Genomic DNA, 26,623 nt, shown 5'->3' on the forward strand with positions numbered 1-26,623 from the left:
CAGGAGTATAATGTATATAGCCATCAAATTTTCGAACAAACTGCTCGCATTTCGCGCGTTTTATTGACCACGTGATACTTATACGGTAAACCGTCTTAATGATTGTAAGATAAAGAATTATTATTTTATTTTTATTTTTGTATAGTTAACTGTGTTTGTAAAACTGGAATTTGAAACATAGAACATGCGGCAAAAAGTTCACTAACCTTTATTATCCACAATCCACCTGAACAGCAGGAATCAGAAAGTCAATGACCGCACGCCGGATGTATGTCCTACACTATAACGTCTACAGCACAATATTATTAAGCCAGTTGACACAGTTATTTGATTATCACTTTGTTCACAATATTAGCACGGGAGGTCTGTTCATAAGAAAACCGTCGAGGGTATGAAACATTCACACACACACACCAAAAAACAGATGGGAATACAAAACGTTCGTCCTCGAGTGCGTCCGACAATGAACTGACCGGCACATCGCAAGTGACGGTAGATTGGCAAAAAAAAATACGAATATTTTTTTCGCCCTACCCACCAAAAATAAACGAGAATCAACCTGATATAAATGAAAAGATAAAAAAGAAATAAATATCCTTTCCCCTGAGCGGTTCAGTAATAACCCTGACAAAAGGATCCTGAGATTGGTCATAAATTCACCTCACAACCCACACGATAGAAACTAGCAATGTCTTGAGATTTTTATATTAAAAATCACATTCAAATGTGATTGTTTACGGCCTCTGTGGTCCAGTGGTTGAGCGTTGGACTCAGTATCCGGAGGCCCCGGGTTCAAATCCCGGTGGGGACATATCACAAAAATCTTTGTGATCCATAGTTTGGTTAGGACATTACAGGCTGATCATCTTACTTTCGGGCAATCCGAAAGTAAGACGATCCGTGCTTCGGAAAGCACGTTAAGTCGTTGGTCCCGGTTACTATTTACTGATGTAAGTGAGTAATCGTTACATGAGCCATGTCAGGGGCCTTTGGCGGCTCAATCATATCCCAGGCCCCTGGGTTGATGAGGTAGGTATGCCACCTCACAACCCACAACACAAGAGTGTTTCTCTCAACAATCTAACGCGAATGCTCGTTCTCGAATATTCTGGTGCTCCTTTGATAAATGGCATTTTTATTACTGTACATTGGACTGGTCACGCAATCGGCTACTCATTCTAGTGTAATCAATTTAACCCTTTAACATTTGAAGGATAGGCTTAATACCTAGTTTTTTTTATTCTGTTTATTTTTCCATTAGGAGTCGATGGTTATTTCAGCGACACCATTACTCTAGCTATAGAGGCGGCCAATCAGCTCGCGACAACAAACACTTCAGGACTCCCGGATTTTCCTCATTCGGTGCTTACCGCTATCGACCCACTAGGGTCGATTAATTCAAATATCATCCCCTCAGACGACGCCCTGGGCCGAGGTTCACGCTCAATTGAGCACCCTCAGGCTTGTTGTCTTAATTTTTGTACCGGGTGAGAACCCTCAGCGCTCCCAATTTGCCAATCTATAATAAGTCACGTCAAAAAAAAATTCAATAAAAGAAAAATAGTTTTTACGCAATACGGAGCACCACCTACATCGGATGCAACCACGGTCGCTCCACCAACAAAATGTATGTGGTTGTATAAAGACTACCTCACGCTTTTTTTGGTAGTACGGCTGTGTTGGCGCCACTGTGATGGCCTACTGAGATATATAGACAAGTACAATTATATTTATACCTTACATAACATAGAATCACGCCTGTATATCCAAAGGGAGATGTGTATAACATACACCTAATCATTGTTATTGCCATTAACCGGGTACAAGCCCAGGAAACCACGCGATATCCAAACAGTCGAATTCATAAATTAAATTTAAATTTAGTTTCGTCAGAAAATAAATTTAAAGCTCATGTGAAGCTTACTTTATGTAAAAAAGCTTATTATAAGATTAATGACTACCTAAATGCTAAAAATGTCTGGTATTGAATGTGTTCCTCTAGTTATTAAATAACTTGTAATGTACCCTCATTGATTTAAAAGATGTGTTGTTTTTGCAGTTTCTTGTCATTTCTCCTCCTCAGCCATAACACTTTGCGAAATGACGTAAATTCAAAAATGTTACATTGACCTTCTACAAGTTCATCCATGATAATTACGTTGAATAAATGTTTCTGATTTCACTACAATGAAAGTCACGCATTCTCTGAACTGAGTTATCACGGATCATACTAGTCCTACAAATAAAGTTTATAGCCTACATTTGCCTTTCAGTCGTATCCGGGCCGGGAGGAATCAATCGGACGAAAAAGCCGATCGGATTTCGTGAGGATTACGCGCGTAATACGTCGGAACGGACGACCACCGGCGCGTCTAGACGTGTGTTCCCGGCTTTATAATCTCATTGGTTTTCGTCCAGGAATTTATCTTGCTATTGTAGTCAATAGAAAGATAAATTCCTGGACGTGTTTCTACGTACTTACATACACATCATCATCATCAGCCCATTAACGTCCCCGTTGCGGGGGCACGGGCCTTCCCTATGGATGGATAGAGAGATCGGGCCTTAAACCATCACGCGGGTCCAGTGCGGATTGATGGTTATTACCGACTGCCAATGCAGCCGGGACCAACGGTTTAACGTGCCTTCCGAAGCACGGAGGAGCCCGAGATAAAACTTTTTTTTTGTGGTCACCCATCCTATGACCGGCCCTTGCGAAAGTTGCTTAACTTCAACAATCGCAGATCGAACGCGTTTACCGCTGCGCCACCGAGTTCCTCGATACGCACATATACACATACTTACGGGTATCTATTTAAGGGTAAGTAAAACATATAATAACGGGTTCTTACCGCGTTTAAAATATGGATATGAGACTCCCGATATTTCGACACTGTTGCAAGTGCCGTGATCATGGCATATTCCTATTTTAAACGCGGTAAGAACTCGTTATTATATGTTTTAATTATGATAATATCCGCGTAAACTTCAAACAATGTATTTAAGGGTAAGTTATAATCAATAAAAACATCAACATAACATACACATAAACAGCCTACATATTTCCCACTGCGGGACACAGGCCTCCTCTTAATCAACCGGAGGGGGTATGGAGCATACTCCACCGCGCTGCTCCAATGCGGGTTGGTGGAGGTGTTTTTACGGCTAATAGCCGGGATCAACAGCTTAACGTACCCTCCGAAGCACAAAAAATCTATCAATTCAATTTAGAATCTTATCGCTTTAAACGGTACGACCACTTTTTTCTATGTACCTAGTTAAGAGTCTTTTGTAAATATTTCCTTTTATTTAGGTGCAATAAAATATATTTGTATTGTATTGTAGAATATAGACATCTAAACTACAACTACCTATAATAATAATAGGTCAAAGGACACCATCGGCTATTTGACATTTGTTTGCATTGCGCACTTACTTTTATATGCGCAAATGTCAAATTGCAATATTGCTATCTTAGATGAATTGCCTCGATGTGGCCATTTTAAACCCCCTGGTCTTCTTATCGCGCGATAGTAGAAAAGCTGTTAGAACACCATCAGTCTATCATCATCGATAGTTCTTAATTTGAATGGTTTTTTTTTCTAATATATAGCCAGTAGTAACAACAGCCAGTCTCAGCCAATCTGAGTATCTAATACAGATAACAAGCGACGCGTATCGCTGACCGCGCACCCTCATAAATTTCTTCTTTTTTCATAAATCAGGGGACACAGTTTAGTGGTATGGTGCCACCATTATTCTTTTGGCTGAATAAACTTTAGCCAACCTTTGCAGTTGACTTGAACTGATTTTCTGCGCTGTTTTACTAGGAAGCGAATGAAATAAGAGCTATTAATTTTATTCGGTTCTTACTTTCCTTTTTGTATAATTACAGATCATCAGCTCCCTAGCATTATCCCGTTTTTCATACGGTCCGCTTACCTAACCTGAAGATTTGACAGGTCCGGTTTTTTACACAAGCGACTGCCTGTCTGACCTTTCAACCCGTGAAAGGAAAACCAGCTCTATACAGTTTAGGTCACATACCTCCGAAAATGCATTTCTCGGGAATGTGACGTGTGTGTGAACTGGGCTACTATGGCGGTACCTATTATTACAGATGTGGTTAGATATACCTGTACCATCTAATAACCCTCAACTACAATGCCAGTCGTGCGGCCGCTACTGTCGCTCTCGCATCGTACTTTACAGCCATTTGAAAAGCTGCCACAAAAACGCTGTTTGAATCATCTGATAAAGATTTTAAGGCCCGAGAGTATGGTGAGATATTAACAATGATAATGGAGTGCTTTCCACTACTGTATTAATAACCTGTGTCCAACAGCGGAAATATTAGTCGGAGGAAACGCAAACGGTTGTATACGCCATTCAGATCGTTTATAGCATTGAGATTATTTAGACCACTGCGATCGTATATATTATTGATATTATTTGCACCACTGAAATAGTTTTTAGCATTGAAATTATTTAGACCACTGATATCGTTCATAGCATTGAGTTTTTTTATATCACTGAGATAATTTATAGCAATGAGGTTGTTTACGCCATTCAGATCGTATATAGCATTGGGATTATGTCGACCACTGAGATCATATTTTTTAACTAACCCGAAAAGTTACATAAACAGATGATTAGCCCATCACGAAGGATATCATGTTTCTAATTGATTCTTCTAAGACCCCAGCTAAACGCGTTGTGACTTTTATTTTCTCCTATTCCAGCATAAAAGCACCAGATAACACACCTGAATAAAAAGTTTCGATAAATAGGAATATTTTTCATTCCCACAAAAAACAAACGCGGGTTCAGAGTTAGGGCTCGCGATCCAATAGTAATAAAAAAGGCCATAAACCACGTATTATTTATTGTCTATTGAAGGTTTCTTTAGATTGGCCAACTTATATTGCTTGGAGGGATCGAAGATTAAAATCACACCTTTGAGTTATGGAATTGTTTTGGGAGTGGCTGCAAGGAATTATGACCAAGCGTTTTTGAAAGTCTACTTAGATATCTCGGACTACTTATATATTTTTTGCCCTTTTTGGAATACTAGTGACTTATTATACATTTTAGTGTCACGGGTTCAATCCGAACTCGGGCTCTAAACCACAAAATCGTTGCCTTGGAGTGAAAACTACGGGAGTGCTTTTTTGAAATATCACATTCGGATGTGTATGTATACAGGGTGTTAGTAGTTGAATTTTCCATCGCAAAAATATGGAACTGAAAAAAAACATAAATATTCCAACGAGAATTTTGTGCGCGTGTATTAATTAGTTGGTCCCGGTCAGGTACTAGCGTAAGGACGAAGTAGTTACATAAGCTCTATCTCATGGGCGTCTAGCGACTCAGGTTACTCAAGACATCAGTGTTGGTGATTGCAGTCATCAGGGGCACGGCAGTGCCACCGACAAGTCGAGCAAAAGCAACGGCACGCCGCGCCGTACCATCCTTTTCTTGAATCGATCTTACACGGAAGAAGATAGTACTTACTAAAATCAGCGAGCTTCTTTTTATTTAAAAACTATATTTCTCAGTACAAAAGAGTCTCAGAAGTAATGTAAAAAGTTCAGATTAAAAAGACTATCGAAACGAACTTTCAATTAATAGCGCTTGAAGTGAAATTCAAAAGTTAATTGTTTTAAACTATTCCCGAAGTACGTAGTCAGTCATTTTCCGAAAAAGGATAGAAATTAAACGACTATTGTTTCTTTCTGTTTGTCAATATCGATAACAATACAGCTAATCGAATAGAGTGGTGTGTTACCAACTGCCCTTTATGACACAATCGTAAAGCCGATATTAATACTCTGTGGTTCCTTATGGCTGCACTTACTGCCAATACGAGATATAAAGTTTAGCCTAATGCGTATTTTATGGCGATTTTTTATAGTCGATCCCTGGTCAGAGGTGTGAACTGAAAGGAATGTTACGATGTAGGTTAATGGCTTATTACTTTTTTGACGGATAAAATATCACAAGGTTTTAGAAAATACAAGTTGGACTTATTGTCTGTTTAAAATTATGTTGCATATTCTTTGTACATGTCTTGTTTGGACCTAAGTAGGCACATATTCCTTAAATACTTGGGGTTAGGTTGTACACCTTAATTATTAATGACTCTACTTAAAAAATATTGTTCCAAATGTATTTCTAAATTATTGAAAAAAAAAATGAACGATCCAACCTGACCAAAAGTTATATTTCTTTAGCAGCTGGCTAGATTCAATATCATAAGTATCAATACTCATCAATATATTAATCGATATTACTCCGTGCTAAAACTTTAATATATAACTTGGCCCCTAAATAAATGTCATTCTCAAACCACACATACAAAGGTCGTAGCGAATCGTAGCGAAAGCCTACGTGAGTATGTAGCAACCGCTACGAAGTTGTTCTACTAACTCCAGTACAGAAGGAAAATTCGCGTAGCAGAAATAAAAGTAAATTACAGGCAATTTTTTTGGTGAAATATTTATGTGAGGAATGAAACGTACGTACTTATGCGTTTATATATGTTTATAAAGAAAATAATATGCACAGAAACAGAGACAAAGCGGAAATATTTCTTATACTCGAGTATTTATCTAAACAGTTGATTTTATCTACTCAAGTTTTCCTTACGAAATATGAATAAGTAGTTTGCTTCTATGTTGCACTGGGTGCCAACAAAAAACAGAACATGTTCAATTCGTGTACCAATATTATATTTACATGATATTCCATTAAAATGGAGAATGGAACGTTAAATTGTTACCACACATTTCATCATATCCGTCTTAGAACTTCATACAAAAGTAATAAATGAATAAATTATCATCTCTCATCGTTATCCAGTTTTTCACAGGAGCCGCTAACCTAATCTGAAGATTAGACAGGTCAAACTTTTTATAGAAGCAACTGCCTGTCTAACCTTCCAACCCGCGGGGGGCAAACAAGCCTAATACAGGTTAGGTCACATACCTCCGGAACGCATTTGTCAGGGATGTGGTTTTCCTCACGATGTTATCCTTAGCTGATAATAAATAAAAACGGCTGCAAATTGTCGTCTGGATACTTCTTGTGAGTAATATTTGCCTATTAAATGAATATAATATTTAATTCACTAATATAATTCATTAATATTTTAATTTAGTGAAATTTTCACTAACACAGTTGGCTCGTCCATTATAGGCGGAGATACTGCTTACAACCTATTACGTCGGTCCAACAGAAAGTTTGGGATACTTCAGTTCATCTTGCAATGGATGTACCTCTTGACTACCCCAATACGGATGTAGTGATAGGCTATGTTATTTTTCGTAATATTGAATTGTAACCGTCAACCTTATGGAACCGTATTAACACTTTCAAGGACAGAACGTCTACGGACGTTCCGATTCCAAGGTGTCATACTGCCTATTATGAACCACCAATGACCCATGGTCTCTGTCCGTGAAAGGATTAAGTCACTTTTTATTCTAAATGTGTTCTCACTTGGTCGCGTTTTTATTTGATGGAAAGTGACGATGCAGTTTAGGATAGAACACGCATAACTTGAAAAACGCCTATTCATTCTAACCTTGAAGATACTGACTGTTATACCAATGAAACAGTCACGCTATTCCTCTGCATTATGCTATTGGAAACGTGACTACTCTTAAAAAATAATCAGTTTGGGAAATAGGCTAGTTTACAACTAGTCAAATCAATTACTTTTAGTGCTAAACTTCAAAATACGAAATTACTATGGAATTTGTGTGAAAAAGCACATGGTGACGTCATAGAAATACGATGTCGGATTTTTTATAACGATTTCCTTGATCAAAATTCATAAATAAGTTAAATAGAATTTTTTTTTGTTAGTTTTACATTTGATTTTATTTAGTAAATAATCTTGAACTTGCTACACGACCCAATTCTCGACTCGTGTCCTAGAAACCGATTGAAACAACTAAATCTTCCAATGTTGTTTTTTTTTTAAATATCCAAACAATATCCGAAAATATAAAATTAACATGATTATAAACAAAATACCAATTTACCAAACCTTTACAAAAATATACTAACTAACTAAAAATATAATAACTTGCCCCGCGTGCCCTGATACCTGCACGCGAGAGGGGCTGATGAGTGCCGAGGATGCTGTTCGAGTGGCGGAATACTGGGCTGAAGAAATCTAATGCCATCGAAACGACAAGAAGAAGAAGAAGACAAAAATATATCCACCCTAAATCATTTTACGTTTAAACCTGATACTTACTCTATAAAAGTCAAATAACCCGGCCGACGTACGTTCGAATAAATTGGATTCCATTCAATTTGGTTCCGCTGTTAGTGTAGACAAATCTCCTCATTAATTCGGAACCACGTTCCTGCTCCGAAGAAACTCGAAAAAATTACTACAATCTTGCATCTTCATCTATTAAAGAGACAAGGAAAATATTTAGTAAAGAAAAAATACAATTATTTCAAGGAAAATTGTGATTTTAGATATATATTTTTTTTAGTAAATATCGATCGTTAGTATTGCAATTCGAATAGGTTTAAAAATTCAAATCGTCCATGTTATTGTAAATTTGTTTTTTTGTGTGCGTGTGTGCCTGTCTATTTGTCTGGCCGTGTTTCACGCCAAAACGGAGCGACGAATTGACTTGATTTTTTTTAAATAGAGATAGTTGAAGGGATGGAGAGTAACATAGGCTAAATTTTAAAATGGGGGTTGGCAGTTTGTAATGAAGCATTTCGCAATTTTCAAGGTAGAAAACTAAAAATTGGTATGCGGCCTAATGTATAAATAACTTTGTGTTTTTTTTTGTTTTATTATTATATTTACATACATAATATACTTTATAGCAATATCTTGTTAGTTTTATGTAAATATTTGATTCGTGTGCTTTGTGTCTTGCGACACTTCGCAATCAAAATTTGATCACTATCAAATCAAATCAAATATATTATAATACAAATATATTGTACAGAACTAAATTGCAACAATCAGACATAACACATGAATACAGTACAATTTTGACGGCCTTATTGCTCTAGAGCAATTTCTTCCTACATACATACATACATAAACTCACGCCCGTAATCCCTAATGGGGTGGGCAGAGCCACAAGTAATCAAAGACAACTTGCAGCCACTGTTGATACGAAGTCCTAAGATGGATGGATGGATGGATGATGGATGAATTTCTTCCTAACAACCACAAATAGGAAACAAACATTTACAAACAACTTAGATGCGGGAGTGATGTTATTGTATTTGTAGTCTGTGGTGTACAAAAAATAAATGTTTCTTTCTTTCTTTCTTTTCTTTTACACACTTACATCATACACGTCCCACACACTCCACAACTCACTGCACTCAAACGGTCCCTGTCTAATATAGTTTAAAAAAATAGTAATTGCAAAAACCACCTTTCTTAAATCAAGAATAATTTTACTACTTTCCCTTCGTACCGAAGAGTCAGTTTTTGAATACGTAGATAAAACCACCATCATCCTTTTAAGTTGAAGAGTAAAAGTGCTGGGACGGATGCGGAGTAAAATAAAACACTCCGAAAAAGCATCTGCAGTGATAAAAGTTTTTTTTTTACGTGATCTATTGTGCGTCAGATAGCATTCACTACTTGGCCGTAGAATTGCAGCGCTCTCAATCGGTAATTTGTAGTTTTCTTCTCTTCTCTTCTATCGTGTGGCTTGTAAGGTGAATTACCAACCTCATCAACCCTGGTGTCAGGGTTATTATTGACCCGCCAAAGGTGCCTATGGCGGCTTAGTAATAACCCTGACACCAGGGTTGATGGGGTTGATAATTTACCTCACAATCCACAATACAGAAGAAAAATAGAGATCGAGCCTATTGTTTTTAACCGGGCACAAACCCAGGAAACTACGTGATATCAATAGGCTAGTTTCCAACTAGTCAAGCCAGTTACTTTTTAATAATCGTCAAAATACGAAATTACTATGGAAATTGTATGAAAAAGCACACTGCGTCATAGAAAAACGTGATAAAACGTCGGACTTATTATTACGTTTTTCTTGAATTCAAAAATAGAAAAAAGAAAATGTTTTTCCCTAGTATTATCCCGTTTTCCACAGGGTCCGCTTACCTAACCTGAAGATTTGACAGGTCCGGTTTTTTACAGAAGCGACTGCCTGTCTAAGCACAACCCAATTATCTATGATGTAACAAAATTAATCCAAATTAATACATTCAAATTCCGTGGTTCAGTGGTGGTTACAATAACAATTTTGTAAAAATAAAAAACAAATGAATCTGGGGCATTTGGATAAACTTTCGCTTCATTTTTTCCAGCGCATTACGAGCTAGACAGGCCCCAAGGCGACTCTTTAAATAAAAACTGCATCCCTATCTACATTCATAACGCCTTCATTTCTCGGTAACACCCACTTTTATTTCTTCACAAAAGTAAGCGTTTGCCTGAGTATCAGCGTGAAGCGGAAAGCGACATAGCGAGTGCCACAGATACTGATCTGCCTTGGAAACAGTAAAACAAAAGAATTAGACTGTAAAAGATTCTAAACGAATTCGAAAGTATGAATTCTTGGAAAAGTACAGACTATGCAAAATATTCCGATTATAGACCGATGGGGCTGTAATTATTTACTTCTTGTATTTATATGCCTTATTACTCGCTATTCCCTATTTATTTTACTATTTACCGCATCTGAACCGCATCTGCATTTGAATGTACCATTATTAAAAACTACCTACACAATCAAGAAGAAAGAAACATTTATTACTCCCGGACACCACAGACACAGACAGATAGGTACATTATATTCAACACAGGACAGAAACCACATGGAAATCAATACACAGAAAAAATAAAAAAGGGAGGTATTTGTATTTCTGGTACATAACAAGATTCTCTGTAATCTTAGCCCATATATAGTGCATTTTTGTTTGGGGGTTAAAGTCACTCAAGTCGGTATGTTTAACATCGGGATCCTACCCCTATACACGTAACCCGTGGACGGTGATAATCAAGCGACATATTTACCGGTGTTATAATATATCGATTCCGGCTGGTAACAACCTAAAGCCTTGTCACCAAGCAACGAATATAGATTATTTTCTAAGTCAGATAGAGATATGCGTATTGAAAATATCGATACTATCGATATTGAAAATTCTGCAATCATGTCGATTATATCGATATTACCTATTGTAAAATAATTGCAATAATTTAGAGAAAAAATAATTGATTAGTCGATTAATTATTCGGTGACACTACTACACTCCGCTGCCCGCATCCAACGGCTTCCCGCGACTTTCACCAGAACGCAGGACCGATCGTCGTGGAGATCCTTGGGGGAGGCCTATGCCCAGAAGTGAGCGTCGTACGGCTGATAATGATGATGATGATGACTACTACACTACTCATAGCTGCTGTAAATAGCTATTTACTAAACAAGCGTTCGCCATCTTATCACTCTTCACTTCACTTCACTGTTGAGATTGTGGTCAAATGCAAACCTATATATAATTTAAAAAAATTATACTTATCTACACTTCCTCGTAGATGGAATCGCTCTATCGCTAACAGAGGCATAGATGGTGAATAGTAGCTTGATTGGAAATTCTTCTCTCTTCTATGAAAGCAACTTTATTGGACACTGTACGGATTCAGGCAGTATTAAAGGAGTATTAGATACCTAGTTACTTTTACTTCACTGCAATAGGAATGGCTAGAACAGAAATCAATATTAAGGGTACTTTTAAAGCTTTAAGAGATGCTTTGTAGAAAAGAGCACAGTCAATATAAAACTATAGTTGTGCTCTTTCATGTTTTCTGTTATGTTTTTATATTTATGTATAAGTTTTGATATAAGAACGTTTGAAGTTTCAAGATTCCATGATCTGACTTATAAAAATTTGAATAGGGCATTGATATATTATGTTACTAAAGAAACCTACGACCTTAGAGTGTGTGGAATCTTTTTTAATGCGTGGAATAATATTTCGATCCTAATATTACAAAGAAATAAAAAAGTTTGTGTTTTTTTTTAGAAACTAACATAATTTAAGCTCACGACTATATTCCAATTGGAACTAATGATACTAAACCAGAGTAGGGATAAGCCTCTGCTTATCCCTACTCGGGTTTAGTATCATTAGTATACACCTCTGTGTATAGTACATGCTAACGGAAAAGTATGTAATCCGTCATTGTATACAATTCCTAAGAAATGTATGTAATTCCTAAAATCGCACAGAAATGTGTGAAATAAATTATATCACACTTACACATTACACATTTCCTAGGAAATCTATACATTTCCTAAATAGCAATCGGAAATGTAAAACATTCAAGATAATGGTAGGTTAGGTACGCTACTTAATTATTAGACTGATTAGATTACTTGCCAAATAAATAAATAAGTAAGATAATATGAACATATTTTTATTATTTTACGGTATGACTGTTACCCGATTGTCTCAATAAGTGCTATAATAAAAAACTATTATTAACAATGTGTTTTATTACAGAAAGCACTTACTACTTTACTACTACTCACTACTTACTTTTACCTTATACATTTCCAAGGAAATCTAAGCAATAAATAGTTTTTCAAGCAATATTTTATACATTTCCTAAATAGTATCGGAATTGTACACATTTCCTAGGATTTGTATACAATTTCTTGATTTCATACATTTCCGGTAACATATACAATACAGCCATTCCTCGCCAGCTATGCTTAACTGACATGTAGATAATAGGACCCGAAGCTACTGCCATTAATCGACCACAAATCCTGAAAACTAGTTATCTATGCACAAATCATGAATTCAAATTGGTTAAAGCTACATTATTGATCGCTGCTAGAGGCTTCATTGGCCCGATAACCACGCAAAAGAAAGCAAAATGTTGATAATTTTGAGAAAGACATTTGTAGGGTGAATCCCATAGCTACGTATATCCAAAATTTAGCATTTCATTACAAGTTACACTTAAGGTCGTTATTAGAAAGATTATTCTACTTTAACCTTTAAATTCGAGAATATTTCTTCGACTTTTCCAGCTGGAGTATATTTAGAATCCGTAATGACCGTTCTCTTTTACCGTTACCCCAAGGAAAGGTGGTCACTTCTCGTTATATTTTGACCCTCGGCCCGTAATTTGGCGGTAAAAAGACCTCTAAAGCGCCCACTCAAAAAACAATAGAACTGCCTGTGTTGCAAACGGCTGCTCGGGAAGTAATGAGAGCTGTGTCTAGTGATGGGAAAGTCATACTTAAGAAATAACAGCGCTATATTGATATCCTTAAGTGCGACATAAAATCAACATAACATAAGCTTACGACTATATAACAATAATTAAAACACATAATAACGGGTTCTTACCGCGTTTAAAGTAGGAATATGAGACTCCCGATATTTCGACACTGTTGCAAGTGCCATGATCACAGGATGACTGATGAGATTGGAGTGGAGTAGGTAGATCCATAATTTGCTACGGGGTTTTTTTTTGACTATATAATAACTGGCGTAGGCAGAGGTTCATCTATCGCAAGATGAACTAAGTACCCATACCTCACGAAGCTTTCTGTTGAACCAAAGTGATAGGCGGTGAGCCGCATCGCCATCTATACTGACCGAGCCAACTGTGTTACTGAAAACTAAAATCAATATACACTAATATTATAGACACTATTATATTCTATTATTAAGTATAAAAGCACTTATTCTTGTTCCTAAGTACGATTTTAAAAAGCCCATATTATAGTATTTTTAGTAAAAATTAAAAAATACCCCAATGGACCCGATCGAGAAGGGACAGTGGGGGGGATTGTACTGTATTTATGTGTTATGTCTGATTGTTGAAATTTTAGTTCTGTGCAATAAAATATATTTGATTTGATTTGATTTGACAGTTTATGAAGTAGGTACCTATGTTTTTTGAAACTATTACAAAAATGAACATTAGATCCTATTGATATAGGCAATAATACTTCTTTTTTATAAAAAGTTATTTAGTAAGTAACTGTTAATAAAACTCTACCAACACTAAAGTGACCGTTTAAAAATAACCTAGTACAGTCATGAGCAATATAATGTACCCACTTTAGGACTCTGTCGCACTAACATATTTGACATTTAGTCAGACTTACAGTTCAATTTGTTAAAAAAGTTAATGTGACATGTTACCAAAATGTGTACATATTAATGCTCGTAAACGGTCACGGTTCATACCAGTGTACGGACCAGTAACTGTTACCACCCAGAAATTTAATACTTACATGACTCCCATCACTAAACGTAAGTACGGAACCCTACTTGAGAAAAAGGCAACCCTGTGTGAGAATGAAATGTGGACGTGTGTTGGACGTTTTGCAGGATTTTGGACAGAGTTTAGATCGTATCGGTGTAGTAATATTCATAATTTAATTTGTCTGCTGAACTGAGAGCGAAGATGTATCTATCCTCTTCTAGTTTCAATGTAACTTCTTCCCGCTTTTCTGGAAAAAAGTACTAAAGGTATAATAATTTCGCCGAGGACGCGAAGTGGCTGATATAGTGAAGCCAATGGGGAGAGTTTACTTTCCTCTTGAGAGACTTACAAGCTTTAGGTCTTTCAAGCTTCATGTCTTCACCACTCTCGCTGCTGAGCTGCTTCGTGCAGAATGCTGGCCAGAGGGAGTGGTGTTCCGACGAGTCAGGGAGGCGAAGACAAATAATAAATTCCCTAAATAGATTAATATTTTAATTATAATATTGTATGTTAAGGCCCCGATTCCTGCAGACACCTAATTTTACTTTAAATTATACCTGTCATTTTCTTATCCGCCTAAAAAGAAAGGGACGGATGATATAGTTAATTTTAGAAAGAATGAGTAAATGAATGAATAATCCGGGCGAATCACAAAGGTATGCAAACCGTATGACGTGTGCTGTCAACATAATTCTGTCGGGTTATTGGCCAATGTAAAATTTTTAGCCGGTTGTTTTAGATTTGTGCTTAAATTTGACGTGTGTTCCATAAATTTTATGCTTGTCGATTACCCGTCCCTTTCCTTTTCGGCGGATAAGAAAATGACAAATATAACTTAAAATGAAATTAGATGGTGTATACAGGAATAGCACCATTGTATGGGTCTTATTTTATCATCCTCCTACCCTTATCCCACTCCAGGTGGAGTCGGCACAACATGTATTTCTCTTCCATTCATTTCTGTCAGTCAGTGTTTCATACACATATATCATTTTTTACTCAATCCATCCACACTTTCTTGGGTCGTCCCCTACCCCATGTATGGGTCTTAGTTGTCTGAATTAAATAAATAAATAAACATTCCGCGACATGTGCTCCGCACGCCGTGGAACGCGCGCCTCGCAAACGCATGTACAACATAGCACAGCATATGACATACGACGTCCCCGGCACATGCTTCGCAATGTTTTGATAGTTCCTTCTATGCTGGACTTCTTATATCGCGTGGTGAAGTGGATTACCAGTCTCAGTCACCCCGGTGTAACGTTTAATACGAGTATTGAGCTGTAAAAGGCACTGACATGGCCCATGTAACGAATATGTACTTACATCAGTAATTAGTATACCTACCAGAACCAACGGCTTAAATTGTCTTCCTAAAAACCAATCATCTTTCTTTCGGACAATTGGACCAGCATGTCCTAAGAAATTAGAGATCGCAAAGTGAATTTTGTGATATTGACCTTTCGAGATTCGTATCCGGATTACATATTATAACTGAATACTTGTGGGATTGCATAACTCATAAGGGTGTCAAAGTTGAGATATAATATATCTCTATCATGTTTTATAAAGCAAATAAAATAAAAAGCCCACACATTTGTTGTAAACACAATATTATCTAAAACACTCTTTAAATTATGCTACTTATATTCCAAAGAGAAAGCGAGAATTTCTGTGAAACTTATGTAGAAGTAGACTGAAATAATACCGCAAAATAAATTGTTGTTACTTCTCCTTTGAAATATACCTTTAATTTAGGTTCACCTCTCTCGCAAAAATGAGTTGCTGCCTAAAGTTCCTGAAAAAGTGGTATATACTTTCTTAGGTAGTATTTTAGCCTCATTTTAGTACTTCGTACGTACTTTTAAGTATTTAATTTATTCGACGCAACAGTTATAAAAAAGCAACCTTATCCGCTTGATTGCTCCGTAAACTACCAGTCTACACACTTTCTGCACCTAATATGCCCCGTAGACCACTAGTCTACAAGATTACCTGTGCTTAAATTGCCCGTGTGGACTAGTGGTCTACAAGCGCTTTCGACTAGACCTTTCTCTAGTTTTATGAATTATATCCGTCTTCCTCGTTCATTAGCGTGTTTATATATATCTATCCTGCTTCTTTGATAAATTTCCAACCGAATAAAACCATAAAACCGTATTCCATTCCTAGAAAAAAATTAAAAAAAAACAAAGTTGAAGTTAACATTTTCGAATGTGTGGTTCGCGAGTGCTGTGATTTATGTGTTGTGCCGATTTGTGAAGAATTTAAATACTTACGGTGAGTATTTTAACTTGGATTTTTATTATTATCAAGGTAGGTAAGTAAACTACTAAACTGTAGAAATAAAGTTTTCAGCGTGAAACATAAAATTTGTCCTTTTCTGAACCCGATAAAGTTGACGGTATATTTTTGGCGCGCGCTTCCCGGCTAACGTAATAGTTTTATCTTCAATTTTGATGTATTTGATTATTAACGTTATGATCATGTAAATTCTAGCCGGGACGTTAAAATTAGAAGCATTTTGAGTCAGAAATATTAAAATCTGACTAACAAGTGTTAATGGTGCATTTAAGGCTACGTGCAATTACGCTTGCGCCCGCGCCGGCAAATTTTTATGCAAAATAAAAGAGCTGTAAATAAATATTTTTGTAGGAACACGTGTATGTTTTTATTTACTATCCTCATGTTTATAGTATATATATTGTAATGAAAAATAAAAAAACCCTATGTTATCGCTTTAATTTTTGAAATATGATCGTTCAAACACAAATCGTGCTCAAAAACGCACTAGCTCTGTGTTCAACCTATGATAACTTTACACTGTAGTCAAATATCGATAAACAAAGCACTTAAATAAATAGCTTTGTTTATTCTAAACATAAAAAACAACACTTGACAGAGTTCTAATAACAAGTTGAGTCACAATGAATGGTTTCGTCGAACTCGAGCCACGCCGCACGGCACCGCGCTAAGTAGCGAAAACGAACGGGCAAAGTTGATTCACGGCGGTCGGCAAACGGGGCAAAGTAGCGCGCAGGTCGAAGGCCGGGCGGGCAAGCGAGCGGTTAAAATGATAAGTTACGTTAAAAAACTAGCATGAAGTACGTACTTTACATAATTATAGGTATAAATATTATATTCAGTCGTGCGGGTTATGAGGTGAATCACCAACCTCATCAACCCTGATGTCATGGTTACTATTGAGCCGCAATAAGTCCCAGACATGGCTCATGTAACGATTACTTTCTTACATGAGTAAAAAGTAACCGGGACCAATGGCTTAACGTGCATTCGAAACTTCGGAAGCACGGATCATCTTACTTTCAGAAAATCAGGTTAGGCCTATAATGTCCTAACCATAGTAGAAGGCTCAAGTGTTTTTTTTATAGAAAGTGTTGTGTTTCTGTTAGTGATTCTTTTTTTAAGTTGTTTAAAAATTAATACAACTACTAAAGTGGCTGTAAATAATCTTAGCTCTGCTTCTCTCCACTTTTATAATTTATTAATCTACGCAACTTTATAGCCTCTAGATATTTGACTCAAGTTTATTAATTCAAGAACCACTTCAGATAGTAAAATAAACCTAATTAACCCAAAGAATAACACACATAAAACAAACAGACGCGTAATGTACTAAAGTTTCAAATTAGGCAGTATTGTTTCTGACAGAACAATATGAAAATACCCCATTATTCCATTTCAGCACCTTTTTGTACATGACACGTAATAAATTGTAACTAATCCGGCGCGAGTGTAGCTTTATGTTGGCACGGGCCATGGTCATAGACTAGATAAATGATACAGACGTGTCATTCAAATGTGGGTCAGCTGCAAAATTCAGGTTTAGAACATAGACTTCGAAATAGAGGCACGTTTATATCATTTGATTGAGGATAAGGAACGTGAACCTATTTTAATGTGTCTCATCTGTCGCCTTGTTTGAGGAAGCTTCATATTAAATCATTAATGTTGTTCAAAAGATAAATAACCTAAATATTTAAGTGAGTATGTAGTCGTTATATGGAGCTAGAAAACTTTATTGGCTCCTGCCACCAAGAGTTATGAGGTCATCGACCTCACAAGCCAAATGATAAAATAATATACGTATAGGTATATGCTTCAAATGAATCTTATAAAACGAAAATATATTTTTATAATAAGACGAAGAATTTTATTTTCACATTCAATTTCCTAATGTTTTTTTTTTAGTAAGTCCTCTCTGAAGTCGTAGGTAAAAAGTGAAAACTGCATTTGGATTTGTCACATCTGAACTTTAAGTTGCAAATTAGCGTCACAGTCGGTAGGCACTTTGTCATAATTAACTGACGATAATGAGTTTGCAACGGATTTATTTTGCCCTGGCAACATTATTATACACGTTCAAAGGTCACATATCAAGACGACATTTTGTACTTTAATATAAGTATAATCCCAACAAAAACATTTTCATGTAAAATGATGCCATGACGAAATCATATCGATCGTAATGTCAAAAAGTTATAAGATCCCATATAGAACTAAGCTTCTAACTCTACACGCCCTAACTATACAAACACTAAGTTCACAAACTCTACATTTAAGACAAAATAGGGGCTGGCTTCGTTGTTACAAGAACTATATAATTATAACAGAATGCCAAAGAACAGATAATAAATTTGTTGCCTTACACTCAGGTGACGGAAGCGAAATAGTTTTTTCACCTTATGCTCATGTGATGGTAGTGAAACGGCCTTTGGATTTTAAATCAATAATTATGTTTTAAAAAAAACTTTAAACTTACAAATTGTGTCGACTAAGTTATGCTGCGGCCGCGCGACACGCTTCAAAGGTACGGTCACGACCATTAATATGTATACACTTTGGTACCATGTCACATTAACTTTTTTGACAAATTGAACTGTAAGTCTCATTAAATGTCAAATATGTTAGTGCGACAGTCCTAAAGTGGGTACATTATATTGCTCATGACTGTACCTCTATATGAATTGACCTTGCCGTGCGACATTTGTAGGTTTGTAGGTAAAATATAATAATATGTAGGTAAGATATATAAATTATTGATGAATCAAATACGAATTGCTTAATATAGTTTTTTTTTTAATAACTGCAACATCTTTCTTTTAGAACGATAATCAGTGCATTGCAGTTACTATTACTACTACAGCAACGCGATTAATTTGAAGGAAAACTAGCCAAACTTAAAATTGTCCTCTAAAAGCATAATCAAATCACTCACATGAAAATCCATCAAACCCCACAATCCTGGACACTGAATAGGTAGTTGCAGTCACCGCGTCCTATCTCCAAATATCTTCGCCCATTGTGGACAATAGTAATACGGGTCCCTATACAAATGATTTAGCTACGAATTCTCTGAGTTATGGGTTAATTTATATGCGGAGTATGCTGAGGTCACACTGATGGGCAAAGCGGTAATCCGTCTTGTCAGATTTAGGGGGACGTGTGCCTATTTTTTAGCCAAAAAGTCGCGAGTGACGTAAATGCGTTGTGGCTTCCAATGGACCACCGTACGGGTTTTTTCGGATGTAAACTGGTGGACGCTACGTGAAAATAATGTGGATAGGGTTTTGTATGCGTGGGCTTATCTCAATATGTAGCTATTACTAGTAATATCTCTATTAACGCGACCCCTAAACTCGGTGTTATATGAAACATTTCAGGCTGTTAGTCACCTAATAAGACACGACGAATTCATTCAAAACATTATACAAAGGAAGATAGAAGAAAGAGAGGAAGGGGAAGACCAAGAAGAACTAAATATCGAACGTCATGACTCAAAGTCAAAGCATTGGTCTTAGATAGACAACAATGAAGAATGATCGACAAGAGCGTGGCTCTCAATGATGATGAATTTCATCATCGTTAGTCATCACGTACGTCTGTTACTGTTATGAGCCATGCCAAGGGCCTTTGGCGGCTCAATAATATCCCTGGTGGTTGCTGAGGTTGGTCATTCTTCTCACAACCCACATAATAGAAGAAGATTGAGGCCGTAGGTCTATGTTATATAATACATAAATCAATATGTATGTTAATTTGATGGTGGCCATAAACACTCAGCAAGACACCCAAGGTGTGACGAATGCCAGAGTGTAAATGATAGTCCTCGCGAGCAGGCCTATAGGGTACAAGCTCTCGGCGAGACTTGACGAGAGCACTCGCTCCAGGTTATACAGCCACCATATTTACTACTAAGAAGCTCGTAACCTAGTTACACTTGTCGAAAGGTCGTAAAAGTTAAGCAATTTAGTGCCGTTGTTGGGTGATTATTTCATAGCACACAATCCGAACACGAACGTATATTGGGTGCAGAGGGGTCGTAAATTCAGTCTCGACTTTTGATCCGTGAATGTTCAAAAATGATAACAGAATGTCTACTGAGGTTTTCATTTTAACAAGCTATGTTAAATACACTCCAGTGCCGGAAAGAGCCTCACCCTGGCACACACCAGTCACTATACAAACAAACTCGCTTCACACAGATACCTCTGTGTGACGCATCTGTGTGTGTGACGTCTGACGCCATACGATTGGAGACTAAACTATGTCCGAGGGGAGTGTTACCTCACCTAGCTCAGACGCTGGTGGGGAGCGGAGAGTTGCCGTTCTATATGTAGTATTATTCCTTATTATATGGCCTTGGTAAAGTAAACCTAGGTAAACATTGTAGGTAAGAAAAAGAACTCAGTAAGTTCGAGAAATCTTTTGTTAAAAAACAAAAGGTTCGCAGTTTATGTCCTCTAGATGGCGCCACATTGATTTTTACACAACATCGCATAGCCTATAACCACCGGACAATCAGGACGCTTCTAGTGACACCTCATTTTTTTAATTCTGACAGGTGGCTAAGAAGTAGCGGTCAAACACATAACCCTTCTTTTTTGCTTCACCGCAGTCGGGTAAAAACTGACTCGCTCTTCTCGTATCCAACTTCTCGCCTCATAGACAATAGTATCATCAGGATATACGAACAATAGGGACCGACTAATTTACATTTTAACACAGTCTGGTTCTACCTAAATATTGTCCTCGGTAATTGATATGAACCCCTTTTGGGTACGCCGACGTTTTGATATTTGATTCGTTGACAACCAATTACAGGGTATGATGATGCTAATTCGTAAATTGGTTGATAATCACATTCGGCCCTTTAAATATGTTTGCGTAATTACCATCGAGATTCTGATAGTTACTGCATGAGCCTATCAATTCATCCAATGTGAATAAATATTATACGAAATTTCTCCCCCGTAATGAAATAGCGTAAAGTTTGCTGACGTTGTTATTGTGGACGGTACCTGCCACATCCCAGTGCGACCGGTTATTTTGTTCTCAACGCGGCGCACGCGCAGTTAACCTGTGTCTTTATTTACAAAATATTAAGAATGTGTTATATATGATACCGTCATAGAATAAGATAATACTACTTACAGAACGGCATTCCCCTCGGTCTCACTTTAGTCTTCAATCGTATGGGCGTCAGACGTCAGATGCCCGTGTACGATAACGTCAATGTTAATGTGTATTGTCTATGTAGAACGAGGTATTTTGTATGAAGTGTCCGGGTATGGTATCGTGTTGGGTATTCTTAAATAAATAAATAATAAAATCCGGCCCTCTGGGTTAGAAAAGAATAATTTTATTCTGCCCGTAGAAAGGTGATTCTCCGCCCCGCACCAATTCGTATCGGCCGCCAAGCTCACCCCGTATGGGTCTTACTTTAGTCTAAACAGCCGTAAGCCACTAAGGTGAAAGGGAAAGGGGGCGGACTGTCTGTCTTGCTTGCATTTTAATGATAAGTCAAGTTTTATATGGATGACCGCAGTGTGGCCTTGCTCCCGCATCCCCAGCTCTGCGGCAAGTATACCTTATTATTATTATTATTAGCCTGAGCAAAAGCCTCCCCCATGTCTTTCCAAGTATCCCGGTTCTGTGCGAGCTCTATCCAGTCTTTTCGATAACCGTCGAGATCATCGCGCCGTCGTTTCCGGGGTCTGCCACGTCTACGGTGTCCGTCCTGTGGTACCCAGTGCGTGATGATCTTTGCCCATCGTTCCGGATGCATGCGGCATACGTGTCCAGCCCAGTCCCACTTTAGCCTGGCGGTCTTCCTGCCAACGTCAGCTATATCGGTTTTTGAACGCAGTACAGTGTTTTTAACTCGATCAATTCGTTTTACACCTAGTATGCTGCGCTCCATTGCTCTTTGAGAAACCCTGACCTTGGACTTTTGAGCCTCAGTAAGCGACCACGTTTGGGCACCGTAAGTAAGGATTGGCACGTCGATGAGTTTGCGTTTCAGTGAAAGAGGAAGATCCCCTTTCATGAGATGTTTCATCGACCAGAAGTATACCTAAAGATTGAAAAATATTTTTCCCACTAAGACCTGATGAAAACCATTACACTAATATCCAGATTAAAAGGCTTCACTTTATTGGTTCCTGGCAAATGAAATGCACTTTTGCGGCGTTCCTTTGACGCATCGAACTATTAGTGGAATGAAACGTAAATGATTTTTCTTTGAACATTTTCCGTGCGAAAGTCAATTTGTACAGCTTGAAGGGAATTAAGAAATAAAAAATACTTTTTTTATTAACTACAGATTTGCGTTAGACTGTTACGGACAGTGTCACATTAACACGTTCACTGTGTTACATAAGTGCATGTCCCATATGTGGGGCACTAGGAAAAATAGAAAAATCCGACGGGAGGCTTTTCAAATTGTTTTTTTCTTGCCATAGTTTGTCTATGTACATAAACTCCAATGTGATTATCGACAAATAACATTGCACTTGAGGAGTCGATATCTAATTTTCAGTGAACGTGTTAACTAAGTTTCTCGTTATATCCTTAATCACACATGAAATATAATAGAAGATAATGTTCCTTAATAAGAAGTTACTTAGAGCTACAGTTAGAAGTATATTACTTGATAGTCGAGTTAAAATTTCGAAGAAAACATTTTATTAATAAATAGCAATCCAGTTTCGTACAAATCCACGCAATCTTGTGATCTTAGCAAATTGTTACTAGATACTTTAAACTTTATTATCCTTGTTATTGTCTTTGTTGTAGTCACCTAAAAAAAGAATAAGAAAGTTCTGGATACTAATAAAGTAAATAATAATTACAAACCCACGCAATCACGATCTTAACAAATTGTTTTTGAACTACAATTTCAAGCATCGTTTAGATAAGCCCTTTAAGTCGAAACGAGTCGACTTGCAAGTACTCGCGGTAATAGTTACTATTACGCAATAATCTGAAATACTAGGAGATTATTTCGGCTTCGCTCGGAAGTTCAAATTGCTTTTAAGATTGTAATTGGTCTTGCTAAACTATTTATTAGCTTTATATACTGCGGCTGAGTAATTAAGTGACATTGTTTTAGCTTCACCTGGGCTTGATGTTACTTACCTACTTAAACTCATGTCAAGTCCAATTTAGGAAGGAGGAACTTTACTTTGTATAAACAGTGACATAAGGCGCATTGTTAGTGCTATATTTTTTTTTTTACCTAACTGCCAAGAAATGTCCAATTCGCAAAATGTCAAACGGTCGCAAAATGTCCAATTAGCAGAATGTCCAATACGCAAAATGACCAATTCGCAAAATGTCCAGTTCGCAAAACGTCCAATTCGCAGAATGTCCAGTTCGGAAATGGTCCAATTCGCAAAATGTCCAGTTCGCAAATTGTCCAATTCGCAGAATGCCCAATATTCATCGTAACGTGATAATTTATAAGTCAAGTAATTAGTTAAATCAGGTTTTATTTTCCCCACACTGTCACTGTCGATTGGTACAATCGTTTGCAACCTGGCAAAGGCCATCGTTGCCCGGGACCTCATCCGCGTTTAATTTACAAAAACACGTGACATGTACCTAACCAATACATGCCACATATAAAATTAATTATGAAATCGGCGTTGGCTTAATGACTATGTACATACATAAACTCACGCCTATTTCCCACCGGGGTAAGCAGAGACTATAGAATTCCATTTGCTTCGATCCTGACACACTTCTCTTGCTTCCTCCACATTCATCAATCGCTTCATACACGCACGCCGGTTCAGAGTAGATCGTATTAAAACTTTTCTAAGGACATCTCCAATTTGGTCATCGTAAGTCCTTCTTTAATGACTATGATCGAAAGAATTTCGTATGGGCTGGGGGAGGACCCGGTGGTGTAATGGATAACACGATCGTCAAAGCTTGACAAGAGCTGTGGGTATAAGTCCCGTCCGAGGCAGTTTTTTTTTTAATTAGATTTTCGCTTTATAGACAAAAATACTCTTTATGTTGATCTCTAATAGAGTGGACAGAGCTATTTTTTGTTTTTAAGTTAGTTAAGTTTTTTGCATTTTTTGCCACTTTTTTACATAACAGAAAGCATAGAGGATACGGCTCGCAATGTATCACGTTAGTCTAACAGAAAGCTTAGTGAGATGTGTGGGTACGGTCACGAGCATTAATATGTATTTGACTTTGGTACCATGTCACATTAACTTTTTTGACAAATTAAACTGTAAGTCTCACTAAAATAATGTTAGTGTGACAGAGTCCTAAAGTGGTACATTATATTGCTCATGACTGTACGTAGTTCTTCTTGCGATTGATGTACCTCTGACTACCCCAATTGAGATATAGTCGTGAGCTTGCATTATGTTATGTTGTTACATAACAAAAGGCAAAAAATAAAATGTAATTTAATGTTTTGTGAATTTGTGTGCAATAAAGTGTTTTTATATTATTAAAAGGCAAAACCACACGCAAATCCTTTGTTTTCATTTTAAAAATGTCAAAATTAACCACAGTATAACTCGTCCCTAATTAACAACCGCTGAACAACCATACCGCCTATTAATTATACCCAGAACACGTCCCAGTTTTTGACAATAACCCTTTAAAATTTAATTACCCGCCTAATTTCTTCACGTAATTATTATTCCTGTGGCGCACATATCATCATACAAGATATATCCTACCAAATTGCGGGACTTTGCTCAACTGAGCCAATTCTCGAGCCACAACTGGCTCCCGGCAAAACTTTGGTCATATTTAATTTGGCAGCGTAGTCGCATGAGACCTTCTAGATTATTACGTATGAAGCCAGCTCAAGCTTAATATTTATAAGTTTTCATAGTTTCGCAAGTTTTCAAGCGGTGGAGTTAATTGGTTGGGCAAATTTGGTGCTTACACAATATTATATTTTCTAGCTAGTACTTACAAACGTACCTATACATTTTTATGTTGTTTTATTTGTAGTAACTACTCTATATGCGAAGAAAAGGGTCGTCATTTCCTTCTTTTGATAGTTTCCCGCTTAGACAATACTTACGCGCACTAAATTGTTAGGTTTTTGTAGGGCATAATAACTTAAAAGGACACACACATTACTTAGGAGGTGATGGAATTGGTCTTTGATAAACAAGAATGGAGAATGCTACACCGACAAGAGCGTGGCTCTTAAATTAGTGATGAATAACTTAAAAACAAATCCTCTATTAAGCACAGCGAAGCGCCTCAAATATTCAATATCATTTTATAAATATTTATGTCACCCCTAAATAATACATATATTCTACTATTATACTATACTTTATTCTTGCGTAAAGTCTAATTTATCTCTGTACCAAATTTCGTCAAAATCGGTTTAGTAGTTTTGGCGTGAAAGCATAATAGACAGACAGAGTTGCATTCGCATTTATAATATTAGTAGGGATTTATATTTGATATAGATTTTATTTTATATGATAACTCTTTACCAGACTTATTCTACGGACTCTTATTTATTCACCTGGTTGTTCGGGAAAAGTAAGATGATTCCGTGCTTCGGAAGGCATGTTAAGCCGTTGGTCCCGGCTATTAGCGTTAAAAACACCTCCACCAACTCGCAGAACAGCAGCGTGTTGGAGTATGCTCCGATTGAGCTGAGGCTTTTTCCCAGCAGTGGTACGTATATAGGCTGTTTATGTTTCATAATTCTACGAAAGGTATACCAGAAAAAATGGTATGAAAACTGAATCTTGTCTCGCTTTAAGCTATTCGCCGTAATATAAAGTTTAAGTTTTGCAAGGTTTAAAACGACGAAGTTAATGGTTTGGACAAATTGGATGCTTTAACAACTTCCATGCTGCAGTTCTTTAATGTTTTTTTTTACTTTTAATTATGGAATGTGATTTATTATATTAAGCGTTTTTGATACATTACAAACTGGCATAATGGAGTCGTGGATTGTTAATGTATTAAATTAAAGAAATAAATAATGATGGGAGTTGTTTTTCCGGCAGAGAATTCCAGCGAGCCTTGAGATTGTATGTTTCGAAGATATTTTAAACA

At 37.0% G+C, this 26,623-nt stretch overlaps 1 protein-coding gene and 1 non-coding gene across 4 annotated transcripts in view; both read left to right on the plus strand.

Annotated features, from left to right (window-relative positions):
- Nucleotides 1–26,623, plus strand: part of LOC126377588 (uncharacterized) — a 448,572-nt gene that overhangs the window by 376,658 nt on the left and 45,291 nt on the right. The gene's annotated exons all lie outside the window — the stretch shown is intronic.
- On the plus strand, nt 740–811 carry Trnal-cag (transfer RNA leucine (anticodon CAG)). The gene has a single exon. It is a non-coding gene; the product is annotated as a tRNA-Leu (tRNA).

This window comes from Pectinophora gossypiella, chromosome 23 (genome assembly GCF_024362695.1).
Source record: "Pectinophora gossypiella chromosome 23, ilPecGoss1.1, whole genome shotgun sequence".
NCBI classification, from domain to species: domain Eukaryota; kingdom Metazoa; phylum Arthropoda; class Insecta; order Lepidoptera; family Gelechiidae; genus Pectinophora; species Pectinophora gossypiella.